This window comes from Armigeres subalbatus, chromosome 2, assembly GCF_024139115.2.
Source record: "Armigeres subalbatus isolate Guangzhou_Male chromosome 2, GZ_Asu_2, whole genome shotgun sequence".
In the NCBI taxonomy this organism is placed as follows: domain Eukaryota; kingdom Metazoa; phylum Arthropoda; class Insecta; order Diptera; family Culicidae; genus Armigeres; species Armigeres subalbatus.
Window position 1 is genome coordinate 200,240,330 of NC_085140.1, and position 9,583 is coordinate 200,249,912.

Here is a 9,583-nt window from a genome sequence, read left to right on the forward strand (position 1 = left end):
AATGTTTACCTATTTATGGGTACATCATTATAGGTGAAATTTACCTATTTATGAGTATTTTTTTTTTGTTTTGTTTTTACAGTCACATTGAATAAAATTCATATTTCACGTATAAAAAAAATATTAAGTAATATTAGGCCAATTATTTTATTGGAATAAATAAATACATCTTTCATGTAATAAATTTGCCGGAAGCTTGAATATTGCTTCAATACAAGCAGCTGCGGGAGAAATCTCGCTAAACTTTTCAAAAGGTCCTAAGTAACATTTTATGAATTAATTTGAATATAGCAATCAATAGCTTTCATGTTGTTCTGTTGATTGCGCTATTCAAATTATTTCATGAAAAAAATGTTACTTAGGTCCTTTTGAAAAGTTAAGCGAGAAATCATTTATGGCATCTGATTGTAGCAATTCCAGCCGAACCGGAACATCCCTCAGCTACTCATCACTGCGGTGGAGGAAACATCAATCGCAGCAAGCACCGGATCACAAGTTAGCTGTGCGGAATTTGACGCAATACAATTCCTGAACTGGTGATGGTATCTAAAGATAATGCTCTTGGATACATTGATGAAACGTCGCGACTAACCGTACCGAAATCTGACAAATATCAAAATCGAACTGTTATTTATTTCATCTAATTTAAAATATTTATGATAGGGTAAGACAGATACAGAGTTTTCATATTTTTTTCAATAAGTGTATAAAATTTTCTCAACTACACTGCTGTAAATAAAATAAGGATTTTCATAACTCTTGCCTTATGAAACCGCATGAGTTCATTAGAAATGAGATCCATAAGTTTCTTACGAAATCGATATGCTTAAGTATATATTTCATAATGTGCCTTATGAAATTCATTAGTGAATATTGTGTGAAAACATAAAAGTTCTTATGAATTTGGTCGAGTTCATTTTCTTTCTTCAAACCCAACTGTCTTTCTGTTGTTCATTTGTGCTCGATTGATTAAATGTCCTTCCGTGGTTTTCATGTGGTAAACAATCTTGTTTAGTTTCCGTTTGTTGAAAACCGGTGCCCTGTATCAGTATCTGAGTCAACTTTCGGTGCGTTATGTACAGCGATGGTTGACAGGAAACCTCAACTTAAACAGCGGACAGCGGAGATCAAGTGAAATCGGACGTAGTCACATATAATGGCAAGTAAAAGACAGTAATCCTAAGAACCAATTTACAGGTGTAGCCGGCCGTCTAATTCACGGCAAAGTCCACCACTGAGCAAAACCAGTAGACTCAAATCACTTGTGACTAATTGTTTAACGTGTCAGTAATATTTTCCATACTTATTCACAGTCGGTGGAAGATCCCTTCTGTAGCAATGGTATCATCCGAGAGGTAGCGGCGCAGATCAGACCGGCATTTTGTTAAGAAAATTATTTTGAGCTTGTTGGCATTGTTGCTATGAACAGTGATTATTTATTAATTGGAACCCACCCGCAGAAGTTAGGTGAAGCAACAAATCGCTGGAATTCAGCCAAATCGCCAGTCAACCAACAATTTCTACGTGAAACAGAAACCCTAGCACAAACTGGAAACACTTCCAAGATCAACCACCTGGCACATAGCTTTCATTAAAAACCGAATAGTCTAACTATTCTTTAAAATAGCTTGTCGGAAATGGCATTAAGGAAAGAACATAATGGTCAACATCACTATGGGCCTGGAGGTCGGCGGCGATACCGGTACCGGTTCTACCAGTCAACAATCTCACCTGAATGTCGAAGTTGTTCACCGTCGACAAGGATGTGGTACACTAACAGATTTCTCTTCTGCACCTGGAGCAACGGAAACCATACATTCTACTACTGGATTAAGCGGATGTGGTTAAAAGGAGATACAAAAGTGAGTATTCCCGAAAAAGATATTTTAGTTACAAAGTTAAAGATTGTCGCTTTTTTAGTTACAAAGAACAAAGGGTACCGTTCTGCTGTCCGAAACATGTCGGGTACAGAATTGTCAAATCGTATGGATTTTTTCCCATCCTGCCCTATCTCAGCCAGCAAAAGATGTTCCGGACAGCGACGACAGCAACAATCTTTATTGTAACTAAAATAACATCTTTTATTCCTGCAGATCAAACCAATGCGAATAATAATTCCCAATCATTTTTATAGCACTTGATCCATCGGTCGTGAAGGAATTGGAGACGGATGACTAAATTCCTTGTCCGATATGGCTAGTAAAGATTGGCCTGGAAACCCGTGAATGGGAACACAAATGAAAATCGAAAAAGATCCGATCTTTACTCCAGGAAATATTACCTTTCGCCTGCATCTACATTGTTTCGGCAAAGGATTTAAATTTGTTTGCCTCATCTCAAGTTCTATTTTGGTAACAAAAAATATTTCGAGGAGCCTTCGACTTATGTGAAACTGGTTTTGTTAGCGGCACTGGTAGTGGCAAAACTGCTCATGGCCCTCCATCGGGGTTGTTTGCCAGTGAGGTTTTGGATCCAACGGATAGAACCAACGTCTGGTACAAGGCAACAATCAGCCCGCTAGAGGTGATGGTGGTGGTACATAAAGGTAATACTGTTTGCATTATTGACATTCATATTATTGCAGATCGATGGACCAACGCCGTGCATGCAGTATAGTCCGTTGCAAAATTTTCATCTTTACCTGAATCATATAACGTATTAATCACAATCTACAAGTATCAGGCGAGGAAGGCGATAAGGTGCAAACGGCACTGAACAATTGTGTACCAGGCAGTAGGCAAGATATCCATTTGCGCCGAATATCCCACGGAACTGAAGTGCAAATTATTTTGCAAAACTTGAAATTCCAGAAGGCCACAACAATAATAATAACAACATCAAAAGTAATATGGGCTCTACTGATGAGGAGATGACGGCGGCGAACAATTCCCAAAAGTGGTGCATCAGTGGTTTTTAGCAGCCGAATGTTTAACGGGTATGTATATATAGTCTTTAGAGTAATTTAGGAATCACTTAAAAAGCTTCTCTTCAGAAGGCTAGTAGCCGCGGCTACTAGACTACTTGTCACAAGCATGCAAAGTGTTTTCAGTGATTATTTTAGAAATTTCTACCAAACGGTCATCATACCAGTATTGTAGTATTAAATTATCTTTGGACAAGTCCACTAGTTAGTTATAATTACGTACTACATATCTATTCATTGTGACATGGATCACTCATGCAGTATACATAGTGCATGGTGGTGTTCAACCAGTGCGCTATTTTGCTTGTGTCCTCGAAACTTTATTCCTCTATTTAAAGTCCGTAGTACACGCTTTGCCATATGGCAAATATTTGCCAAGTTCATCCAGACATTTTGCAAACTATCTCGGACTAATTAAATACGGATATCGATATCAGCAACACTTGACAAATACCTATTATTATGACGACTGTACTGATATCTTTCCATATTTATTCTCGAAGTCATTTTATATATTACATGAGGCATTAGAGCAAAACGCGTTTCTAAATCAGATCATAATACGGATATTACCTCGGATATTAAACGCGCTTCTGTGCTCGAGAAATGCACTAATACAGCTAGATGAATTAATCAAGGATTTTCTTTCTATATTTCAGATATAAGATTCTGCCACAACCGATGTATACAAAAACCGACGTAGTGGGATATTTTAATTTGAACATATTGATCCGAGTATTCCACTGGAAAAGCTTTAAGCAAAAGTTTTAAATTTTCACAGAAATATTTTCGCTATGATTGGAAATCACTAGAGTAATCCGGTTGTTCTACCATCCACTATTATACCTCAACATCTGTATTTTAATTGTTATTTGTAATAAACATCTGGGTGGTGCGGATAGAATCGATTTGGTTGTCAAACTGAAGCCAAAATTTTCTATTGTGCCGGAGCCAAACATTGAAGATTGTGGTTATGTTCGTTTCTGATCTAATATCGAGAAGTATTGTTATTATTTGGGGGAAAAATAAAAATAAACTTTGTTTGAGTTTTGTATTCTTTGTAACTAATATTCTCACATTATATTTCGAGTGGAAAATTAGTAGGAATGCAACTAGAAAGCACTCGTTACGAATTTTCACGAGATTCAGCAGCTGATTGGAGCATGAATGTATGTAAACAATTGTAAAGTCATGTAGAGTCTAGCGCATTTGTGCGCCCTCATGCAGCGTGGAAAGAGAAATTCGAAGAGCGGGAAATGTTTGACAGCCAAGTAACTGCAAAATAATTTTGTTTATGGAAGTGATTTCAATATATCCCTCTACTCACTTGAGCGCAGAAAAGCGGCTCTATCCGCAGCACCCAGATAAACATCAACTATAGTTATGTATAATTATTATTTGAAATTATTTTATTTTTTAATATGATAAATCATGAGTAAAAATATATATTGATGTTGTAAGAATTTCATAAAGCAAACGTATGAAATTTCATAAGGTTGCTCAATGAAATTAGTAAGGCAAACATAAGATTAACGTAAATGTTTCTTATGGACCTGATTCATCCAAAGTTCATTCTGGTTCATAAGGCTACCTTATGTTTTTCAAACCGAATCCTTGTGGCTAATTTTCATAAGGCAAACTTATAAACTTCGGAAGGTTTTTTACGGCAGTGTAGTTTCTGAGAAATGATTTTGAAGCAAAAGTGGGCGAAAACTGGGTTCAAGGGATTTAAAAGGCACCCTACCTAACCTACCAATCTAATAAAAAATCTGCGATCCGGATGTTGGAGCAGCAGCATAAAACAGCAGCTCTTGGTACACAAAAAGAATAACTCCTCCTTGGCTTACGTTCCCTCGGGGGATGCCCTCGTCGATCAGTTGGCCGGTCCGACTGAATTTTTCTCCTTCCCCTTTTTCCGACCTGTTCTTCTTGTCGGCCACTTTCGGGAGCGAAAAGACGAGGCAGCATGCGAATTGAACTGAACATCGAGAACATCTTTGGATGATTCTTACGTCCGGAAATGATTTTTACGTTCGGTGGACCTTTTAGCAAAAGATCGAGAGAATTTTAGCTAAGCCCATTTATGTCTTGGGTGCCAGACTGCCTGGTACCGTCAATGTTCGCACCCGCACAGGAGCAGTCGTTTAAGGACCAATGGTTAAATGCTGCGCAGTGGGGCCCTGTTGAGTGGGAATCGAAATCTTCACGGGACAACGGCGTGGCTCTCAATGGTAAAACTACGATGGTCGTTGGCGCATTGATTCCGTAACACTAGGGGTAGGTCTCAAGAACGTAATAAACCGGAATCAGAGACTCGCAGCTGTGAGTAGTTCTCCACCGATGTTTCAGGAAGTAGTCCTCTTTCTCATAATATAACGACGATCACCTTTTGCGAGGTTGACATCCGACAGCAGCTCAAAATGATCGGAACTGGTTGAGAAAAGCTGTGTGAAGAAAATGAATGGTAATTAAATAAATATATTGTCGGCGTAGCACCAACTTAGAATTCGGAAGTCGGGACTTCCGAACCGAACTTTCTTCCGAAGTTTTATCTGTCAAACTAATTGATGCGTTGTTTAGCGCATCTTTAGGCGAATCTAGCGCACTATTTCCGAAGTTGGGAAAGTTGCCTGTATCTGGAGAAAAATCCAACTTCGGTATAAAAAGCGGTATAAATTTATTCCGGATAGACAATATACCAATTTTACTGAAAGATAACAAAATATTTACCTCACATCAAGAACTGCACTCGGAACTACATGAATATTCGTCGATTGTGACGGTATCGAGCATTAAACAGCGAAAATTTTCACACTACTGCGACATTATCACGGTGGCCCCGGTGGTGCTCAGTACGTATTTGTTATGTTTATTTTTTCACCCAAATATGGGTAAATACGATCACTCATATATAGGTAAGGTCGGTTTCTCCAGAATATCAGTAAATTTAACCGATTTTTTAGGTAAATTTTACTAATAATATTGGTATAATTAAATTTACCCATATATGAGTGAAGCAAGTACCCATAAATAGGTAAATCAATCTAAGCGTGTAAGTTACTGCTACTAGCGATATAGCTCCGTTATTAGCGAAATTCGAACAACGAACTGTTAGGGAGAGTTGTAGATAAACCTTTGCACTAGAAGTTCACCATACAACACATTTTGAAATTTAGCCTCTGGAATGAGTTATTGACAAACTACTAAATGATCGAGGGCAGATTACTAAATGATCGATAACATCCTTGATCATGACAACTCGCATATTGTAAAAAGTACAATAGTTCAAAATTTCCATATATAGAAACATATTGAGACACACTTTTGGGTACTTAGCATTATACGATTTGTTCACAACAGGTTGTATTCGAGAATGAATGCAGCATTCATACATTCTGGTTGGTGACAATTGTGAGTTTGGGCCAAACGGCTTATCACATGTATTTTGGCTTCCAACAGCAAAATGTACCTAAGATTTCCTCCGAATTTCCAATTGACCCTCCTTGTTTTTATTCGCTTAACCGATGATATGTCTGAGGTCAACTATCCCTAAGAAGCCATGTTTACTATGTTCAAAATTTAAAACTAAAAATCGTCAAAATGTTGTTTTTTAGGTTTGGCTGAACATTCAATCGATTTTGAACCAACATCAGGCTAGTTCAAAAATTAAGCTATTTTTCGTTTTACGTTTTGGCAAAACGTCATTCAAATAACATTATGTCAAATGACAGGTGACTTTTTGGAGAGATTCCACTCTCTAACTACAGATTTAGTATTAGAGCCATGTACTTTTGGACAAAAATATTGGTCTACTCAAGGATTATGGCTTCATAAAAATTATGAAGTGAATCAGGCTTCTACAAAAGCTCTAAATAAATAAGTCAAGTGGCATGCCGATGACATTTTATAACACAGCCTGGAATTATTCTTGAAGAATTTATTAAAGAATGCCTGAAAAAATCCCCAATGAGTTCCTGGAGGAATTCAACAAGGATACATAGGATACATAGAATAATTCAAGAAAAGATTCCTGAAAGAATTTCCGATGAAATTTTATGAAGAATTCTGGAACGAAATCTTGAAAGAATTCACGAAAAAAATCTATACGAATTTTATAATGATTTTCTGGAAGAATTTTTGAAGGAATTCCTGGAACTTCTCCCGCAATAATTCCTTAAGGAACTCTCAAAACAATCAATGGAAGAATTTTCGAACGAATTCCAGAAGAACTTTGAAACCATTCCAGAAAGAATTCCTTTCGGAATTTCTAAAAGATACTTTTCTGACCGCATATAAAGATCCCCAACGGTAGTTTCTTAGATGTTTCAAAAGGAATTTTTAAGTTTCTTCCAACTTCCAAATTTAATTAAAACAGATTCGCATGGGAGAAAAACCTAAATTAGCTTATGAATATTTGCCAAACGATTGTCTTTTTCGCGGATAGTTTTCCCTTCTACTTGTTTATTTCACCCATATGGTTTTGGCAATTGCAACATAGTTGTATTGGCGAATCAGGTGCAAAACTGTAAAATAACAGTGTTAAACTACGTGTTTTGAGGTTTAGACTAGTGCTAAACTAAATTCAACCTGTGTAATTAAAAAACGACAGAAGTTATGCTGGAACTGCTTCGAACCTACGTTTGCACTGGGAATTAACGAATGCGACATTAGAAAAATATAATACATCCTTTCAAAAAATAGTCTCAATTGAAAAAGTACTCTCGATTTGTTTCTTGTTAGCGTGAAATGAGCAGGGAGCAACTAGTTCACCCAATGACCGGTAGTTGTGTGAATAGCGCTGCTATTTTGTTGCCCGGTGTTCACCTTGAGTGGTGTATCTATGTATTATTAATCTAAGCTTTAGCTTAGCTTTAGTATTACCAGGGACTAATACCGGGATCTGGCACTCGGAATTTTCTTGTGTTGCGCTTAAATCTCATTCGGTGTGTAGGAGTCCTAGGTATACAACTGAAAAGACACTAATACTAAGGACACACCTGTGGTACTTGTACCATGGTACAAGAGAACAAGGAAATTATTCCAAGACTATCTTTAATAAAGACAATAATTGGTATGGTACTCATTTCAAGATTCTTGTACCATGGTACTTGTACCACCAGTGTGTCATTAGTATAAGCAGACGCTGTCAGCTATCAATTTCCCGCATGATTCTTTTCCGTGCACACATAACTCACAGCATGGATGTTTTTTTTAATGTTTTTTTTTCCCATTCTGTCATTACATTACCTTTGTTATATGTTTGTTATAATTTCGAGTTTTTGAGTGAAGAGTACGCTGGCCGGATTCCGGAACCGAATTGCGCCAAGGAGTACACCAATCGGAGCCATTTGAATCACCACATCCGGAACACCAAAGAATCCACATCCAACCAGATTCGATGCAAACGTCTTTCTTGAACCAAAACCTTCGCCACCGAGCGAGCGCTATGCGACGGCACCAAGACCTGAAGGACGTTCTCGGCAAATCATGGATCTGCGACGAATGCGGCGAGCAGCAACATCTGTTCCACCGGTTCCACCATACTGGGCAGTATCCGCACGATGTGAACACTGTGAACCTGTTTCATGAAATCATTGCGACATTATCAGACAAACCAAGCCATTCAGAAGTGTACGTCGGAGTTCACGCGTTGGATGCATTGCTCACCGGAAGCTGCAGCGCATGACTTTGTATCAGTGCGACATTTGTGATCGAAAAGAACCCTAAAGCTCACATCCAGGTGCATCAGAAGCGTCACGAAGGTGGCAAAGAGCAGGAAGTGTTCTAGTGCCGTATGAGGGATGTGCCAAATTTACGACTACGACCGTAATCTGATGGCCCATGTCAAATCTAAACACGGAGTCCGAAAATACGTCTTCGACGTGGGGTTCTGTGACCGGGTGTTGTCCACCCAGCAGAAATTGGACCAGCGCCAGCAGATACATGAGTCGGCAGCGAAGACTGTTCCGCGGATGAAGCTACAGAGCTTGTACACGTCCGATTCGAACCACAAGTGGAACGGGTTTTGATCGATCAGAGTCCGGACCGGCGGCCACTGCTTCGATTTCGACCGACTCGGCTTCCGAGCCGGAAGTGGAATTTAGTGCCGTGGTGGCGACGGTTCTACAAGGTCAGTTAGCCCGGATACAGGATCAGGTTAGACGGGTGCCGGAACAGTCCGGTCAGAGTTTAATCTCATTAATTAATTAAGTAGTTATTTATTCTAGCCCTTTTATGAACTAAAGTTCTATATTTTATTGAATTTCCCGTGGAATATGAATCACTGTAAGAGTGTAAGGAAGTATTTATTTCATTATTAGAGGAAAATGCTTTTCTAATCTCTGGTCAATTTCATTATAGAGTACATGTACTGCAGTGAATCGCATATCTGTCCCATCTTTGCAGGGTTTCCTATTCATATGGGACAAATATGCGATTCACGGCAGTATACCCCTGTATCTATATACACAATCCTATGCTAAAATGTGCTCGTTATTCATTCATACTAAGGCCGATGTGTCAAGTGGTCTATGCAGTACTCAAGAGTTTTCTCCATTTGGCTCGGTCCATGGCTACACGTCGCCAACCACGCAGTCTACGGAGGGTCCGCAAGTCATCTTCCACTTTGCCCGCTGCACACCTCGCATTCTTGTGCACGTC

The 9,583-nt window shown here is 38.7% G+C and overlaps 1 long non-coding RNA gene and 1 pseudogene across 1 annotated transcript; one reads left to right on the forward strand and one right to left on the reverse strand.

The window, feature by feature from the left end:
- Positions 1–387: 387 nt before the first annotated feature.
- Positions 388–5,929, reverse strand: LOC134215750 (uncharacterized). Its single transcript, XR_009980290.1, has 3 exons — positions 5,654–5,929; positions 4,677–5,367; positions 388–603 (listed from the first exon to the last, which is right to left on the reverse strand). It is a non-coding gene; the product is annotated as an uncharacterized LOC134215750 (long non-coding RNA).
- Positions 5,930–7,696: 1,767 nt separating this feature from the next.
- Positions 7,697–9,133, forward strand: LOC134209496 (zinc finger protein 39-like; annotated as a pseudogene).
- Positions 9,134–9,583: the final 450 nt, after the last annotated feature.